This window comes from Rhinoderma darwinii, unplaced genomic scaffold (assembly GCF_050947455.1).
Source record: "Rhinoderma darwinii isolate aRhiDar2 unplaced genomic scaffold, aRhiDar2.hap1 Scaffold_88, whole genome shotgun sequence".
NCBI lineage: Eukaryota > Metazoa > Chordata > Amphibia > Anura > Rhinodermatidae > Rhinoderma > Rhinoderma darwinii.
The window spans coordinates 282,693-301,578 of record NW_027464450.1 but is presented as its reverse complement, the minus strand read 5'-3'; positions in this window follow the sequence as shown (position 1 = coordinate 301,578).

The following is an 18,886-nucleotide window of genomic DNA, read 5'->3' as shown; positions in this document are numbered from 1 at the left end:
ACATTTTTAGTAGTTGATGATGATGGCCCACTCCTCTTTGCAGATCATCTGTAAATCATTAAGATTTTGAGGCTGTCGCTTGGCAACTCCGATCTTCAGCTCCCTCCATAAGTTTTCGATGGGATTAAGGTCTGGAGACTGGCTAGGCTACTCCTTGACCTTAATGTGCTTCTTTTTGAGCCACTCCTTTGTTGCCTTGGCTGTATGTTTTGGGTCATTGTCGTGCTGGAAGACCCAGCCACGGGCCATTTTTAATGTCCTGGTGGAGGGAAGGAGGTTGTCACTCAGGATTTGACGGTACATGGCTCCATCCATTCTCCCATTGATGCGGTGAAGTAGTCCTGTGCCCTTAGCAGAGAAACACCCCCAAAACATAATGTTTCCACCTCCATGCTTGACAGTGGGGACGGTGTTTCTTTGGGTCATAGGCAGCATTTCTCTTCCTCCAAACACGGCGAGTTGAGTTAATGCAAAAGAGCTCAATTTTAGTCTCATCTGACCACAGCACCTTCTCTCAATCACTCTCAGAATCATCCAGATGTTCATTTGCAAACTTCAGACGGGCCTATACATGTGCCTTCTTGAGCAGGGGGACCTTGCGGGCACTGCAGGATTTTAATCCATTACGGCGTAATGTGTTACCAATGGTTTTCTTGGTGACTGTGGTCCTAGCTGCCTTGAGATCATTAACAAGTTCCCCCCGTGTAGTTTTCGGCTGAGCTCTCACCTTCCTCAGGATCAAGGATGCCCCACGAGGTGATATTTTGCATGGAGCCCCAGATCGATGTCGATTGACAGTCATTTTGAATGTCTTCCATTTTCTTACTATTGCACCAACAGTTGTCTCCTTCTCACCCAGCGTCTTACTTATGGTTTTGTAGCCCATTCCAGCCTTGTGCAGGTCTATGATCTTGTCCCTGACATCCTTAGAAAGCTCTTTGGCCTTGCCCATGTTGTAGAGGTTAGAGTCAGACTGATTAATTGAGTCTGTGGACAGGAGTCTTTTATACAGGTGACCATTTAAGACAGCTGTCTTTAATGCAGGCACCAAGTTGATTTGGAGCGTGTAACTGGTCTGGAGGAGGCTGAACTCTTAATGGTTGGTAGGGGATCAAATACTTATTTCTCTGTGCACAATGCAAATAAATATATATAATTTTGACTATGTGATTTTCTGTTTTCTTTTTTATATAATCTATCTCTCACTGGTAAAATTAACCTAGCCTAAAAATTCTAGACTGTTCATGTTTTTGACAGTGGGCAAACTTACAAAATCAGCAAGGGATCAAATACTTATTTCCTTCACTGTATATGTGCATTGTGTGTATCTGTAGTGTGTGGGCAGTATTTATGTATGTGTGCAGTATATATATGTGCAGTGTGTGTGCAGTATGTATGTGTGCAGTATGTATGTGTGCAGTGTGTGTATATGTAGCGTGTGGGCAGTATATATGTATGCAGTGTGGGCAGTATGTATGTATGTATGTATGTATGTATGTATGTGTGCAGTGTGTGAATATGTAACATGTGTGCATTATGTATAGGTATGTATGCAGTGTGTAGATGGTGTGTGCAGTATGTTTGTATGTATGTATGTATTAGAAACAGGGAGAGAACCTCCAGCTCACCGGTCTGCGTCTCCAGCAGCGTCACTCGGATCCCCGCGACGGCCCGCGGTAAGGAACAGCAATGTAGGAGAAAAAATGATCCAGCGCTGATAGTAATTTAAAAGGGAAATGAGAGTCCCATGTTTATTGAAGAAAGATCTTAAAATCGGAGGGGAGACGCAGTCCCAAGGTGCAAGTAGTCAGGGTAGATACCCAAGCCTACGCGTTTCGAACGCGATCTGCATTCTTAATCATGGCAAGTATGTAAGTATGTGTGCATTGTGTAGATGTAGTGTGTGCAGTATGTACACTACCATTCAAAAGTTTGGGGTCACCCAGACAATTTTGTGTTTTCCATGAAAACTCACACTTATATTTATCAAATGAGTTGCAAAATGACTAGAAAATATAGTCAAGACATTGACAAGGTTAGAAATAATGATTTTTATTTGAAGTAATAATTTTCTCCTTCAAACTTTGCTTTGTGGGAAAGGACACAGAGACATAAGAGACTTTCTACGCCAGTTTTCACACTTTTTAAGAAATGGGGCGTGGTAAAGGCAAAGGGGCTGTGAGCCAACAAATTTATTATGATTAACCCCAGAAAACTGGTGTCAATTATAGTGAAAGTCTACGCCAGCTCCTCACTAACATAGATTTCACTCCATGGGGCATAGCAAGGTAGAGGCCCGTGCTGGACCTCATACTTTGCCCCCCCCCCTTCATCTGACCAAACCCTGGCCTCCCATTGGACAGTTAAATTAAAAAAATATATATACACTACCGTTCAAAAGTTTAGGGTCACTTAGAAATTTCCTTATTTGCACAGTTTTTTTCAATGAAGATAACATTAAATTAATCAGAAATACACTCTATACATTGTTAATGTGGTAAATGACTATTCTAGCAGCAAACATCTGGTTTTTAATGCAATATCTACATAGGTGTATAGAGGCCCATTCCCAGCAACCATCACTCCAGTGTTCTAATGGTACATTGTGTTTGCTAACTGTGTTAGAAGGCTAATGGATGATTAGAAAACACTTGAAAACCCTTGTGCAATTATGTTAGCACCGCTGTAAACAGTTTTGCTGTTTAGAGGAGCTATAAAACTGACCTTCCTTTGAGCTAGTTGAGAATCTGGAGCATTACATTTGTGGGTTCGATTAAACTCTCCAAATGGCTAGAAAAAGAGAGCTTTCATGTGAAACTCGACAGTCTATTCTTGTTCTTAGAAATGAAGGCTATTCCATGCGAGAAATTGCCAAGAAACTGAAGATTTCCTACAACGGTGTGTATTACTCCCTTCAGAGGACAGCACAAACAGGCTCTAACCAGAGTAGAAAGACAAGTGGGAGGCCCCGCTGCACAACTGAGCAACAAGACAAGTACATTAGAGTCTCTACTTTGAGAAATAGATGCCTCACAGGTCCTCAACTGGCAGCTTCATTAAACAGTACCCGCAAAACACCAGTGTCGACGTCTACAGTGAAGAGGCGACTCCGGAATGCTGGTCTTCAGGGCAGAGTGGCAAAGAAAAAGCCATATCTGAGACTGGCTAATAAAAGGAAAAGATTAATATGGGCAAAAGCACACAGACATTGGACAGAGGAAGATTGGAAAAAAGTGTTATGGACAGACGAATCGAAGTTTGAGGTGTTTGGATCACACAGAAGAACATTTGTGAGACGCAGAACAACTGAAAAGATGCTGGAAGAGTGCCTGACGCCATCTGTCAAGCATGGTGGAGGTTATGTGATGGTCTGGGGTTGCTTTGGTGCTGGTAAAGTGGGAGATTTGTACAAGGTAAAAGGGATTTTGAATAAGGAAGGCTATCACTCCATTTTGCAACGCCATGCCATACCCTGTGGACAGCGCTTGATTGGAGCCAATTTCATCCTACAACAGGACAATGACCCAAAGCACACCTCCAAATTATGCAAGAACTATTTAGGGAAGAAGCAGGCAGCTGGTATTCTATCTGTAATGGAGTGGCCAGCGCAGTCATCAGATCTCAACCCCATAGAGCTGTTGTGGGAGCAGCTTGACAGTATGGTACGCAAGAAGTGCCCATCAAGCCAATCCAACTTGTGGGAGGGACTTCTGGAAGCATGGGGTGAAATTTCTCCCGATTACCTCAGCAAATTAACAGCTAGAATGCCAAAGGTCTGCAATGCTGTAATTGCTGCAAATGGAGCATTCTTTGACGAAAGCAAAGTTTGAAGGAGAAAATTATTATTTCAAATAAAAAACATTATTTCTAACCTTGTCAATGTCTTGACTATATTTTCTAGTCATTTTGCAACTCATTTGATAAATATAAGTGTGAGTTTTCATGGAAAACACAAAATTGTCTGGGTGACCCCAAACTTTTGAACGGTAGTGTAAGTGAATACAGTGCAGTGAAATTCAGTGACTCACAGGTGACATCTTCTCAGAATGGAGTCGTTCATGTTCTCTTTTCTTCTTCATCCGACCCAGAACACCATGTTGACTTCCAGTCTTCTTCATCTCCAATGCCCAAGCGCGAACCACAAGATATGTCATGAAAGTGTTGATGTAACCTGTATACCACGTTCACGTGACCCAATCTGCCACATCACAGCTTATTCAAATCATGGAAGCGTTCAGTCTACATGACTACCGCCCGTCATGGTGCGCATACCTTAGATCAAAATTTCGACATATAACTAACTCTAAACCTCATAAGCTAATTTTCTTTAGCTATTATACTAGGATGTACAATTCTATATTAAAATATTATCATATTAGTCATGTGTCCTAGTATACCCACATCCAGCGATGGGTGGGATGGGTGAAACATAAAATAGTTTTCCATGAGTTTTGGACTGCGATGTGCTGCTGATCTCCCCTTTTGGGGGTAATATACAGGGAATATGGGGGTTATATAAGGGACTCCCATCATCCCTGTATATACCAGCCATCATCCCCATATATAACCACCATTATCCGTGTATGAACCAGCCTACCATTATCTCAGTATAAAATCTCCATCACCCCTGTATATACCATTAGGGCGGGCACTGTCAGCTTGCTGTGGCGTGCGGGCATTGTGGCTAAAGAAGAAGTAAATGGGGTGGGCATTGAGGACACCGTGGACCAATAGGATGCCTGAAATGCCGGTATATGGGAGAAGTCCAGCAGAATCTGAAAATATGCCTCCTGATTGCTTAGGCTGGGTTCACACGACTTATTTTCAGACGTAAACGAGGCGTATTATGCCTCGTTTTACATCTGAAAATAAGGCTACAATACGTCGGCAAACATCTGCCCATTCATTTGAATGGGTTTGCCGACGTACTGTGCAGACAACCTGTCATTTATGCGTCGTCGTTTGACAGCTGTCAAACGACGACGCGTAAAAATACAGCCTCGTCAAAAGAAGTGCAGGGCACTTCTTTCAGACGTAATTTGAGCCGTTTCTTCATTGAACTCAATGAAGCACAGCTCAAAATTTACGGCTGTCAGAGAAGCCCCGCAAAATGCGAGGAGGAACATTTACGTCTGAAACAAGGCAGCTGTTTTCTCCTGAAAACAGTCTGTCTTTTCAGACGTAAAAGCCTGCTATTGTGTGCACATACCCTTAAAGGCTATGTACACCTTTGCACAGTTTTTTTTTTAATTGCCTTGTATGTATTTTGTAAAATAAATCACATTTCTAATTGGTCTACCATTTGTCTTCTGTACCTGCAGTGTATTTCAGTTCATGGCCAGCTGCTGTATTCAGTTATCTCTCTAAGGCCCTGTTCACACCTGCGTTGGTGTGTTTCGTTGTTCTGCTCCATCAGTGGTGCAGAACAAAGGAATAACGTAAGCAACTGTTCCGTCGCACAACGGACACCGCCACCTGCCGACAGAACCCATTGACTTTAGTGGGTTCCATTGGCTTTCCGTCAGGCGGGGGACCGTGATTTTACCAGAGACAATAGTGCAGATGTGAACGAGGCCTTATCCGTCAGTCATCACCCTAATGGCAAACTGAGCAGCTCCTCCTTTGCAGGCTCATGAACAAGCATTTACTGTGGAATCTGCGCATGTGCATGGTCCTAATTACTGCATACCTCCTAACCGTCCCGGATATAGGGGGGTAGTCCAGGATTCTGGGCGCTGTTACGCTGTCCCAAGCGGCCGGTGGTATGTCTTGGTGTCAACTGTATCTGCGTCCTCAGGATGCAGATACAGTTTAATCCAATGCTAATGAAAGGGATCGTCAGCTCCCTGCTTCTGTTTTAGTACCACTCGCCGAGGAATTCCCGGGCACAGCGCTACTTTAAGTGTGGAGCCCCTTGTCTTACTATCCATATATGAACATTGAGGTCGGGGACTACTCCTGGAACGGAATCCACTGCCTTTGCATTGCCGATGGTCTGGCCGGGGAATCCGCTCCTAGGCGGAACCCCTGATGTCACTTTCCATATATGTACAATTACATCAAGGGCTCCTCCTGGAGAGCAATCCTTGGCCACAGCGTGGCCGACGCTCTGGACAGAGATTCTGCTCCTATAGGGAATGCCTTACGTCACTGTCCATATATGGACAGTGACGGCAGGGGCTCCTCCTGGAGTGGAATCCCTGGGGGAGTGGCACCATCTACATGGGCACTGTGTGTGACACTATCTATATGGGCACTGGCACTTTATATGTGCGCACTGGTACTAGGGGTAGCTAAGGGAGCATTAAACTGTATGGGGGCAGCTATTTGTCATTATACTGTGTAGGGGGTCCTATGGGAACATAATAATGAGTGGGCTGAACCGGGTATGTGTGGGCGGAGATTACTTAGATTAGATACTTGAAAGTTGGTAGGTATGTTTACTGGTGTGTGCTGGGGCAGAGCGAGTGTGCCTACTCCAAATTTGCAGCATAAGGCAATGAGGTTGCTTTACCACATGCCAATGCTGCAATTTTGGGAATTGCTCCCTCTAGTGACCAGCACATGGAAATGTTATAAATTAGAATCTGATTTATAATATTTCCTGACTTGTGAAAAAATAAAAAAATTAAAACAATGTTTAATCACTTATATACTAACTGTTTAACTGAAAAAAATAAAATAATTCCTAGCGACACATTCCCTTTAACACTGGCGTTTCATACACCAGTCCTATTAAACAGTTTGCTGGAGTAAGATGCAACACATTTATTAACAGGCGAACGACTCTTAATAAATGTGTCGCATCTTTTAGCTGCAACGCGGCCTGTCATCAGTACTTTCTATGTGCCGCGGCCTGCTGTACATTTAAAGTACATTTTTAAAATGTATTTTATTGTCTGATTGGGGGGGCATACAGTCTGATTGGGGGGGAGGTATGGGTCTGGCACGGACCTTTGCCTTGTTACGCCCCCCAGAGATAAATCTGTGCGGCATTATACATATAGATTTCTGCTATAATTTACATCAGTTACTGGCGTAAATTATAGTAAAATTGTTGGCCATTTCTGCTAAGCCCCGCTCATTTTTTGCCCCCAAAAATTTCAACATTTGCGCATTTTGTGTATTTTCTACGCTAATAAACTGTTGTAGAAAGGTTAATATATTCCCCCCAAAGGCTACAGACCGTAATACAATATCTTAATGTAAGGATATGTACACTTAATTGTGCTGCAACGCTTGTTGTCTCCATTCTATGTCAGTGTGGGAAGTAGATGTCCGGCCTTATGATTTTGTGATATGTAATAGACCCAGAATCCCAATCACCATACCAAAGAATGCAAAATAAAGACACAAAACATTATAATTGGGTGTTAAATGGTCAAAACTTTTATTATATTATATGACCAAACCCAAAATGGCAAACCTCCGACTCACGAAGAGTCACCCTCCAGCACGCAGGAAAGGAAAAACCCCCTGTGGGGGAAACCTCTAGGGAAACCATGGCTGGAGGATTGCCCTTCCTCTAGGCTTAGAAGTTGCCAAAATATAATTTGTAACAGAATTTATACGTTTTCTCAGATTTTTAAGGAAAGACAATACAACGAACGAACGAACGAACGAACGAACGAACGAACGAACGAACGAACGAACGAACGAACGAACAACATAAAACACATAAATCGGCTGATCTGGATGGCTAGGCGGGTGTCTCTCTTCCTGGGCACCCATTAAAATTAATGGGCGATCCACGGATGAGACGGGTCCTCCAGATGCCTCCTTGTAGCATCTGTCTCCGCTCTGGCTAATAGAGGGGGATCTCCTGCTGGAAACCCCCCTCTATTACAGACAACCCGTATGAAGAGGATGTGATGAAGAAGTGGTCTGGGGTGAAGGGTTTCCCTGCTAGAACCTCCAAATTACATCAGGTCGGTATTGGTGGGGAAGTCAAGCTCAAGGTCCTCAGTCCCATCCAATATGGCGCTGAATGTGGCAGTAAAACTTTCTAATATGGAATCTTCTTTATGTCATAAACATTTGTATTTATGACATCAGCACCTTCATCATCATTACTACAGGAATTTATTACCACTGCACAAATCATACATTGTGACGTCACCCACAGTGGTCTGAAGTGTTAACCCTTTAATGACTGGAAATGAACTTAGTACAGAGGCCATAAAGCTGAATAGAACATATCAGCGGCCATAAAGGAAAAGGGATAATGCAGGGAGCATCTCCGCACAAGAACTATCCATGACAAAGAGTTCTCCAGGATGAGATAACTTATCTGCTTTCTCCAAAAACCAGCACCACACCTGTCCATAGGTTGTGTGTGGTATTACAGCTCATTACCATTCACTTCAATGGAGCTAACCTGCAATACCAGATACAACCTGTGGATAGGTGTGGTGCTGTTTTTGGAAGAAAGCAGCCATATTTTTATAACTCTGCACAGCTCCTGTTAGAAATAGTTAAAATAAAGTGGGGGGAGAAGGAGAAGAAGGGGAGAGGGAAAGAAGAAAGCAAAAAAAGGGAAAAAGAGGAACTCTGAGGTAAAAGATATCAAACTAGACTGAAAGGAGTCTGCTGGAGGTGCCAGATGGAAAGACATATTTCTGCCATGGGGACCAGATTAGTTGAAATGTATCTTGAAGGGGGGCTTCAGAGAGTGGGTTTTAACCCCTTCCCGCCCTATGAAGTGCTGTTGCATTGAAAAACTATGCAGTTCATCTTCAAATGCAGCGTCACAAAAACAAATTATTTAGTAAAAAATAAAACTATATAAATTTGGTATCGCCATAATCGTAACGACACGCAGAATCAAGTTATCATGCAATTCATGCCACCCGATGAACACTGTAAAATCAAAACAGAAATGGCGGAATTACAGGTTTTTTGTTCAATTCACCCCACAAAATGTAGGTTTTTTTTACATTGTTTTTTTAATACTTTATATGGTACATTAGGCCGCAGGGTAAATTCCACGTAAACAGCGTCATTCATCGGTTAACTGTTTAAATGATACCAGTTCAAGTGACCTTTATCGAAAAACACTATAAGACATTTTTTCCCAATTAACCTTTTAATTGGGCCTAGGATGTGTGATACTGTCTGCTAAGCCGTTGTATCTCAGCATATTATATGTGATACTGTCTGCTGAGCCGCTGTCTCCTATCAAGTAGCAGAGCTATCAGGTGTCATAGTCTTCGGGTTCACACGCAAAGTCAAAAATGGCTGAAAATTACAGAGCTGTTTTCAGAGAACACAGCCTTTGATTTACAGCCGTTTTTGAAGCTGTAAACGTTTTTTGAGGTGTTTTTTTCTAGCTGTTTTTGGAGCTGTTTTTCCATTGACACAATGAAAATCATCTCCAAAAACGGCTCAAGAAGTGACATGCTCCTTCTTTTTACAATAGGCAGATGTTTGAAGGCATTGGGCTACCGATTTTTCAGGCGTATTTGAAGGCGTTTACGCTCCGAAATACGCCTGAAAACACAGCGTGTGAATATACCCTTATAGATACGCTGTCTCAGATATATATATCTTTTTTTTTGTTTTTTTTAGGGGTGTGGGCAAAACACATGTCTTGTGGCACAAAACAGTCTGATTAGTGGGGGAGATACAGGGTCTGGCTTAGGCCTTTTGTTGCACACTCAATGTAAAATTGTACACTAGCTCGGAGCTGGCGTTGATTTCTGCTTTACATTACGCCCGTTACTGGCGTAAATGATAGTAAAATTGTCGGCCCTTTCCGCAAAGCGCCATACACTTTTCAAAAAAGTGCCAAAGGCAGCGAAAAGTGACCGAAAACTTTCCTGCACTTTTGGGATTTTTCTATGCCAGATAAGAGGCTTAGCAAGGTTAATAAATTCTCGTCTAAGGCTACAGACAGTAATACAATATCTTAATGCAAGGATCTGTACACTCAGTGTCTGACTGAGGTACCTTGGACCCAGCAAAGGAAATAATTCTTGGGGGTCTACCCTTCAACTATATAGAAATAATTTAAACACTCTTAAATGTGTACTAAAAACGTGTGTTGTAAAACAAAGACCAGTATTCCCACCATATTGTGACAGATATCAGTCCTACACAGGCATTCTGCAGACCATATAAGTGAATACAGTGCAGTGAAATTCAGTGACTCACATGTGACATCTTCTTAGATTGGAGTCGTTCACGTTCTCTTTTCTTCTTCAGCTGGCCCAGAACGCCATGATGACTTCTTCCAGTCTTCTTCATCTCCAATGCCCAAGCGTGAACCACAAGATACGTCATGAAAGTGTTGATGTAACCTAGATACCACGTGTAATGACGGGGTAGGGATACAGACAGGTGAGCCCTAATCTACCCGCCTCTCAGTCCCTGTCTACTTGCACGGCCCGTCCTAGGCGACGGCGTACAACTGGGCGACGGTCCCTACGCTCAATATGTGCATGACAGACAAACAGACAAGTGTACACAGAAGCTAAGGGAAATGGGGCAGTTGCCCACGGCAACACAGTGAGCAACAGGCGTAGTGAACGAGTCGAGTCAAAACAGGAGTGTACCAGGTACCAAACACAGAGCAGGAGCGTAGTCAGTAAAGCCAGGGTCAAAATGAAGCAAGGTCAATAATAATAGCAGGAGCAGCAGAGCCAGAAAACAGGAAAGAATCACAGGCAAAGACAAGCAGGAAATGAAGGTATAAATAGACCGAGGCCGGGAGCTAGAACCGTCTGGCCAGGCTGTAATAGGTTCTCTCACTCCTGAGCCTACCAGCCTGAGTGGTAGCAGATCGAGTCACTCTATCAGACCTAGGAGCAGGTGCACACTGATTAACCACGGGCGTCGACACAGAAGCTGTGTCTGGCAGATCCTTTACACCACGTTCCCGTGACCTAATGTGCCACGTCACAGCGTATTCAAATCATGGAAGTGTCCAGTCTACATGACTACCGACTGTCATGGTGTGCAAACCTTAGATCAAAATGTTGACATATAACTAACTGACTCTAAACCTCATAGGGTAATTTTCTTTAGCTATTATACCAGGATGTAGGCGGAGGAGTAGGCTAAGAGAACGGAAAGTGGCCGAGGCGGGAGTTGGGCCAGAGTGAATATGACGCTTGACTGGGGTCTGGGGAGGGGAAGGGGAGAGAGACAGGTGGGAAGGTGGGAGCAGAGGGGCAACATGAAAAAAATTATTAAACTGAATCTACTGCTTTAAAACAGTCACTCACCAAGTTGCGGAGCTGGCCCCTGCATGGATCCCATTCCTTTCTACAAACCAATTAACGCTAATCATAACCTTGATGAGCGGCGGCTGCCCACTTTATTTTACTTTTGTGGCCAGGCCCCTGACAGTAGTACCAGCGTTACTACCCTGATGGCAGGCCTGTTTGCAGGAGTACTAGCCAACTACGTCACAGATAACCCAAGTTTCAAGACCATGCAAATTTATGGATTTTTGGCATCCCATGGAATATGGGAACAATAGGGAATTCTATCAGTAAGTATTCTGCCTGTTTGTTGGCTAATACTCCTGATCCAATTCCTTCTTCTAGCAGATTTTTTAAAGATTCCTTACATGCGGTGCTTGGTTTCGCCACAAGTTTGCGATATGTCGATTCATTGTCTAAAATGGTATGAACGTGTCTGGGATATAAAGAGGAATCTAGAACAACTCCTGCTCCGTAAGATTTGGAGGACACAGTTATACGCTGGATATATGGTGAGCCCCTCTGTGTTTTCACCGTCAGCCCTTATGTGTACATAGTGAACCTTTTAGAAGGTTAATCTCTACCCGCTAAGGTGGAAGGGTTGGTTCCAATGCCTAGTTATGGTGGTGTCTGAGGAAATAAAGGTCCTTTTAGACGTCCCGATACTGACCATGAAAACCAGCACCAATCGACGATACAGCGTGTCACAAGGAGCAATCATCGTTAATGTATGGGGGCAAACAATCGTTACTACACCAGACCCCGCACCGATCTGCCAGTCCAGCTGCCTCCGGGCACTGGACAACACTGCCGGAAGCAGATTGCTCAGATCACTGCATAGCAGCCGTTCGGCAGAACTGCAGCTCGGCCTCTATTCTTTGACCGGAGCCATCTACTTCCGGCAGTGTTGTCCGGTGCCCAGAGGCAGCTGGAGTGGTGGATCGGTGCGGGGTCTGGTGTAGTAACGATTGTTTGCCCCCATACATTAACGATGATTGCTCCTTGTGACACGCTGTATCGTCGATTGGTGCTGGTTTTCATGGTCAGTATCGGGACGTCTAAAAGGACCTTTATTTCCTCAGACACCACCATAACTAGGCATTGGAACCAACCCTTCCACCTCAGCGGGTAAAGATTAACCTTCTAAAAGGTTCACGCACCGATCATATACTGATGACCTATCCAGTGGATAGGTCATCAGTTGTCAGAACGTGGAAAACCCTTTTAAAGGGAAGGTGTCACGGAAATGTTTTTTTTAATATATATATATATATATATATATATATATATATATATAATATTGCTTTTAGTATGTCATTAAAATAAATTGCATTTATTTTTGTTTTTTTGTTGTACTTTTTACTTTTTTCCTTCTTTTACTTCTCTATGGGGGCTGCCATTTTTTTTTTTCATCTCTGTATCTGTCCATTAACGACACATACAGAGATGGAATACGGCACATACATTCCCATAGAGAATGCGAACGGGAGCCGTTCCATTCACTATAGTGTATGCCGTCTGTGTGGGAACGGCGCATGCGCCACTCCCACACAGATCAAAAGAAAGGTCTTTAGTAGAGCGACATCCAGCGCTATTTTCATGTGTACCGGAAGCCACGGCCGGACAGTAAGATGACGACTTCCGGTCGCGGCTTCCGGCCATATGTTGAAGGCAGCGCAGATGCAAGGACTAGGAGCGGCAGGGCGGAGGCGGCGGCAGGAGCAGGTAAGTTATGTTTGTGTATGTGATGTGTGTGTATGTTAGTGTTATACTTTCTGCTGAGCACTGTATCTAATCTTCCTACACTGTGCATTGGCTCAGAAAATGGCGGCACACAGTGTAGGGGGTTTGAAGATTCAACCCCCTTCTTTCTCCTGGCACTAGGCAGGATAAAGGAGGGGGGATTCTGTGAGGACACTAGAGCGAGTGTGTCTACTACAAATTTGCAGCATAAGGCAATGAGGTTGCTTTACCACATGCCAATGCGGCAATTTTGAGAATTGCTCCCTCTAGTGACCAGCACATGGAAATGTTATAAATTAGAATCTAATTTATAATATTTCCTGAAAAAAATAAAATAAAATTTCTAGCGACACATTCCCTTTAATACTGGCGTTTCATACACCAGTCCTATTAAACAGTTTGCTGGAGTAAGATGCAACACATTTATTAACAGGCGAAAGACTCTTAATAAATGTGTTGCATCTTTTAGCTGCAACGCGGCCTTTCATCAGTACTTTCTACGTGCTGCGGCGTGCTGTAAGAGCCTGAGGGAATCCGGGAGGGAGAATCGGAGTGGTGAGGTAAGTACATTTTTAAAATGTATTTTATTGTCTGATTGGGGGGCAAACAGTATGATTGGGGGGAGGTATGGGTCTGGCACGGAACTTTGCCTTGTTACGCTCCCCAGAGATAAATCTGGGCCGCACTATACATATAGATTTCTGCTATAATTTACATCAGTTACTGGCTTAACTTATAGTAAAATTGTTGGCCATTTCTGCTAAGCCCCGCCCATTTTTTGCACCCCAAAAATGTCAACATTTGTGTATTTTAGTAAACTGTTGTAGAAAGGTTAATATATTCCCCCCAAAGGCTACAGACTGTAATACAATATCTTAACCCCTTCCCTCTTTAGCCACTTTTGACCTTCCTGACAGAGCCTCATTTTTCAAATCTGACATGTGTCACTTTATGTGGTAATAACGTCGGATTGCTTTTAGCTATCCAAGCGATTCTGAGATTGTTTTCTCATGACACATTGGACTTGATGTTACTGGCAAAATTTGCTCGATATGTTCAGTATTTAATTGTGAAAAACACCAAAATTTAGCGAAAAATTGCAAACATTTGCATTTTTCTCAACTTAAATGTATCTGCTTGTAAGGCAGGTAGTTATAACACACACAATTGTTGCTAACTAACATCCCCCATATGTCTACTTTAGTTTGGCATCGTCTTTTGAACATCCTCTTATTTTTCTAGGACGTTACAAGGCTTTGAACTTTAGCAGCAATTTCTCACATTTTCAAGAAAATTTCAAAAGGCTATTTTTACAGTGGCCCGTTCACTTGTGAAGTGGCTTTGAGGGCCTTATATATTAGAAACCCAAAAAAAGTCACCCCATTTTGAAAACTTCACCCCTCAAAGTATTCAAAACAGCATTTAGAACATTTCTTAACCCTTTAAACTTTTCACAGGAATTAAAGCAATGTAGGGGTGAAATTTACAAATAAATTTTTAATCCATTTTTATTTATAACACAGAAAGTTTTTCCATAGAAATGCAACTCAATATTTATTGCCCAGATTCTGCAGTTTTAGGAAATATCCCATATGTGGCCGTAGCGTGCTACTGGACTGAAGCACCGGCCTCAGAAGCAAAGGAGCACCTAGTGGATTTTGGGCCCTTATTTTTATTCGAATATATTTTAGGCACCATGTCAGGTTTCAAGGGCTCTTGCGGTGCCAAAACAGTGGAAATCCACCAAAAGTTATCCCATTTGAGAAACTACACACCTCAAGGAAATTATCTAGGTGTATACTGAGCGTTTTGACAACGCAGGTTTTTTGCAGAAATTATTGGAAGTAGGCCCTGAAAATAAAAATCTACATTTTTTCAAAGAAAATGTAGGTAAAGCTAATTTTTTCTCATTTCCACAAGGACTGAAGGAGAAAAGGCACCACAACATTTGTAAAGCAATTTCTCCCGAGTAAAACAATACCCCACATGTGGTAATAAATGGCTGTTTGGACACACGGCAGGGCTTAGAACGGATGGAGCACCATTTGGCTTTTGGAGTTCACATTTAGCAGGGATGGTTTGCGGAGGCCATGTCACATTTACAAAGCCCCTGAGGGGATAAAACAGTGTAAACCCCCCACAAGTGACCTCATTTTGGAAACTACACCCATTGAGGAAATTATCTAGGGGTATACTGAGCGTTTTGACCCCACAGGTTTTTTGCAGAAATTATTGGAAGTAGGCCCTGAAAATAAAAATCTACATATTTTCAAAGAAAATGTAGTTTTAGCACATTTTTTCTCATTTCCACAAAGACTGAAGGAGAAAAAGCCAGCAAAATTTGTAAAGCAATTTCTCCCGAGTAAAACAGTACCCCACATGTGGTAATAAACGGCTGTTTGGACACACGGCAGGGCTTAGAATGGAAAGAGCGCTATTTGGCTTTTGGAGATCACATTTAGCAGGAATGGTTTGCGGAGGCAATGTCGCATTTGCAAAGCCCCTGAGGGGCAAAACAATGAAAACGCCCAAATAGTGACTCCCTTTAGGAAACTACACCCCTTGAGGAATCCATCTAGGAGTATTGTGAGCATTTTGACCCCATAGATGTTTCATAGAATTTATTAGAAGTGGGCAGTGAAAATAAAAACAATCCTTTTTCTTCAATAAGACGTAGTTTTACCGCAAATTTTTGGGATTTCTCAACAAATAATGCAAAAAAAGAACACAACATTTGTAAAGCAATTTCTCCCGAGTACGGCAATACCCCATATGTGGTCATAAACGGCTGTTTGGGCACACGGCAAGGCTCAGAAAGGAAAGAGCGCCATTTGGAGTGCAGATTTTGCTGGATTGGTTTCTGGGCACCTGTGGGACCAAAACTGTGGATACCCCGCAGAAGTGACCACATTTTGGAAACTACGCCCTCAATGCATTTACCTAGGGGTGTAGTAAGCATGTTAACCCTGCAGGTGTTTTGTAGAAATTAGTGTGCACTCGATGTTGCAGAGTGAAAATGGGATTTTTTTTCCATAGATATGCCAATATGTGGTGCCCAGCTTGTGCCACCATAACAAGACAGCTCTCTAATTATTATGCTGGGTTTCCTGGTTTTAGAAACACCCTTCATGTTGCCCTAATCTTTTGCCGAACATTCGACCAGGCTCAGGAGTGAAAGCGTACCATGCAAAATCGAGGCCTAATTTGGCGATTTATAAAGTATTGGATCACAATTGCAGAGGCTCAGATGTGAAATAATAAAAAGAAAGCCCTGAGAAGTGACCCCATTTGGAAACTGCACCCCTCAAGGCATCTATTAAGGGGTGTAGTGAGCATTTTCACCCACAGGTATTTTCCATAAATGATTGCGCTGCGGGTGGTGCAAAGTAAAAATTGATATTTTTCTCTAGAAATGCCATTTCAATGGCAAATATGTCATACCCAGCTTATGTCACTGGAGACACACACCCCAAAATTTTTTAAAAGGGTTCTCCCGGGTATGACGATGCCATATATGTGGAAGGAAACTGCTGTTTGGGCACACTGTAGGGTTCAGATGGGTGGGAGCGTCATTTGGCTTTTGGAGCGTGGAATTTGCTTGGTAATAGTTTTGTTTGGAGTGTTTCCGTTTATAACGTGGGGAATATGTGAGCTGGGCAGAGTACATCAGGGGCATAGTCAGGGGGTATAATAATGGCGTAAAAAAACAATAAAATAATCCATTTATGTGTGTTACGCTGTGAAGCAATCCTTTCTGCACAGGCCAGTGTCGCACTGATATATGGCGTCCTTTCTTATGCCCCTTTTGGTCCGCATATTTGCAGTTTGGGGAATTTTGCTGTGAAGTGTTGTCCTGGTATAATACGGGCACCCTCGCTTCCAGCAGATATGTTTGGGCCCTCCCCTTCCTGGTTCCCTAATTTTAGATCCTTGATAAATCGCCTCCTGAAACAGAGGAAATGTTCCCCTCGGGCACAACTGCATATTTTTTATTTCCTGACTTATTGGAGCCATAACTAATTTTATTTTTTCATAGACGTAGCGGTATGAGGGCTGTTTTTTTGCAGGACAAGCTGTAACGATTATTGTTACCATTTTCGGGTACATGCGACTTTTTGATCACCTTTCATCCTATTTTTTGGAAGGCCAGGTAAACAAAAAAACGCAATTCTGGCACAGCTTTTTTTTTTTTTTTTATACAGTGTTCACCATGCGTTATACATTACCAGTTAACTTTATTATGTGGATCCGTACGATTCCGGAAATACCTAATTTATAGAACTTTTTTATGTTTGACAACATTTTGCACATTAAAATTGCTTTTGTAAAAAGAATGTATTTTTTCTGTCGCCAAGTTGTGAGAACCATATCTTTCCAATTTTATTGTCGACGGAGCTGTATGAGGGCTTGTTTTTTGCGAGACAATCTATAGTTTTTATAGGTACCATTTTTGGATACGTGCAACGTTTTGATCACTTTTTATTCCAATATTTGTAGGGCAGAGTGACCAAAAAACAGAAACTCGGGTATAGTTTTTTACAGGTTTTTTTTACGCTGTTCACCGTGTGCAATAAATAATATAATATTTTGATACATCAGGTCGTTACGGTCGCGGCAATACCAAATACGTATGGTTTATTATTTTTTTTCAATAATAAAGGACTTGATAAGCGAAAACGGGCTATAGTGTTTTATTTTATTACTTGAAACTTTTATTGTTTTCAAACTTCTATTTTTTTCATTTTTTTTCTAATACTTTGCACTACCTACGTAGTGCAATGTATTAGATCTGTCAGTTATTCACTGACAGCAAGCCGATTAGGCTTCGCCTCCCGGCGGGGCCTAATCGGCTTCCGTAATAGCAGAGCAGGAGGCCATTGTGTCTCCTGTTGCCATAGCAGCAGTCGCCAGTCCTGATTGCCTGTCAGGGCTGGTGATCTGCTAGTAACCACTACGATGCAGTAATCGCTTTCGATTGCTGCATCGAGGGGGATAATGGCAGGGATTGGAGCTAGCTCCGGTTCCTGCCATTAAAGGTGGATGCCATCTTTCCGGCGGCTACGGAAGCCGATCAGGCTCCGCCGCCGGGCGGATCTTGACCGTCTTCCGTATTAGGCAGACCGGGAGGCCAGTATTAGGCCTCCGGTTGCCATTGCAGCCACCGGAACCCCGGCAATTTCATTGCTGGGGTTCCGATGAGCTGCAAACACCTTAAGTGCAGCACTCGCGTTTGAGCGCTGCACTTAAGGGGTTAATGGCGGGGATCGAAGCTAATTTCGGTCCCCGCCATTACAGCCGGATGTCAGCTGTAAGATACAGCTGAGATCCGGGGATGATGGCACCGACTCAGCTTCTGGGCCGTTGCCAAACATTTGGCGTATGGATACGGCAATTTGCGGGAAGTCATAACTTTCCATGGCGTACCCATACGGCAAATGTCAGGGAGGGGTTAATGTAAGGATGTGTACACTTAATTGTGCAGCAACGCTTGTTGTCTCCATTCTATGTCAGTGTGGGAAGTAGATGTCCGGCCTTATGATTTTGTGATATGTGATAGACCCAGAATCCCAATCACCAAACCAAAGAATGCAAAATAAAGACACAAAACATTATAATTGGGTGTTAAATGGTCAAAACTTTTATTATATTATATGACCAAACCCAAAATGGCAAACCTCCGACTCACGAAGAGTCACCCTCCAGCACGCAGGAAAGGAAAAACCCCCTGTGGGGGAAACCTCTAGGGAAACCATGGCTGGAGGATTGCCCTTCCTCTGGGCTTAGAAGGTGCCAAAATAGAATTTGTAACAGAATTTGTACGTTTTCTCAGATTTTCAAGGAAAGACAAAACAATGAACGAACAACATAAAACACATAAATCGGCTGATCTGGTTGGCTAGGCGGGTGTCTCTCTTCCTGGGCACCCATTAAAATGAATG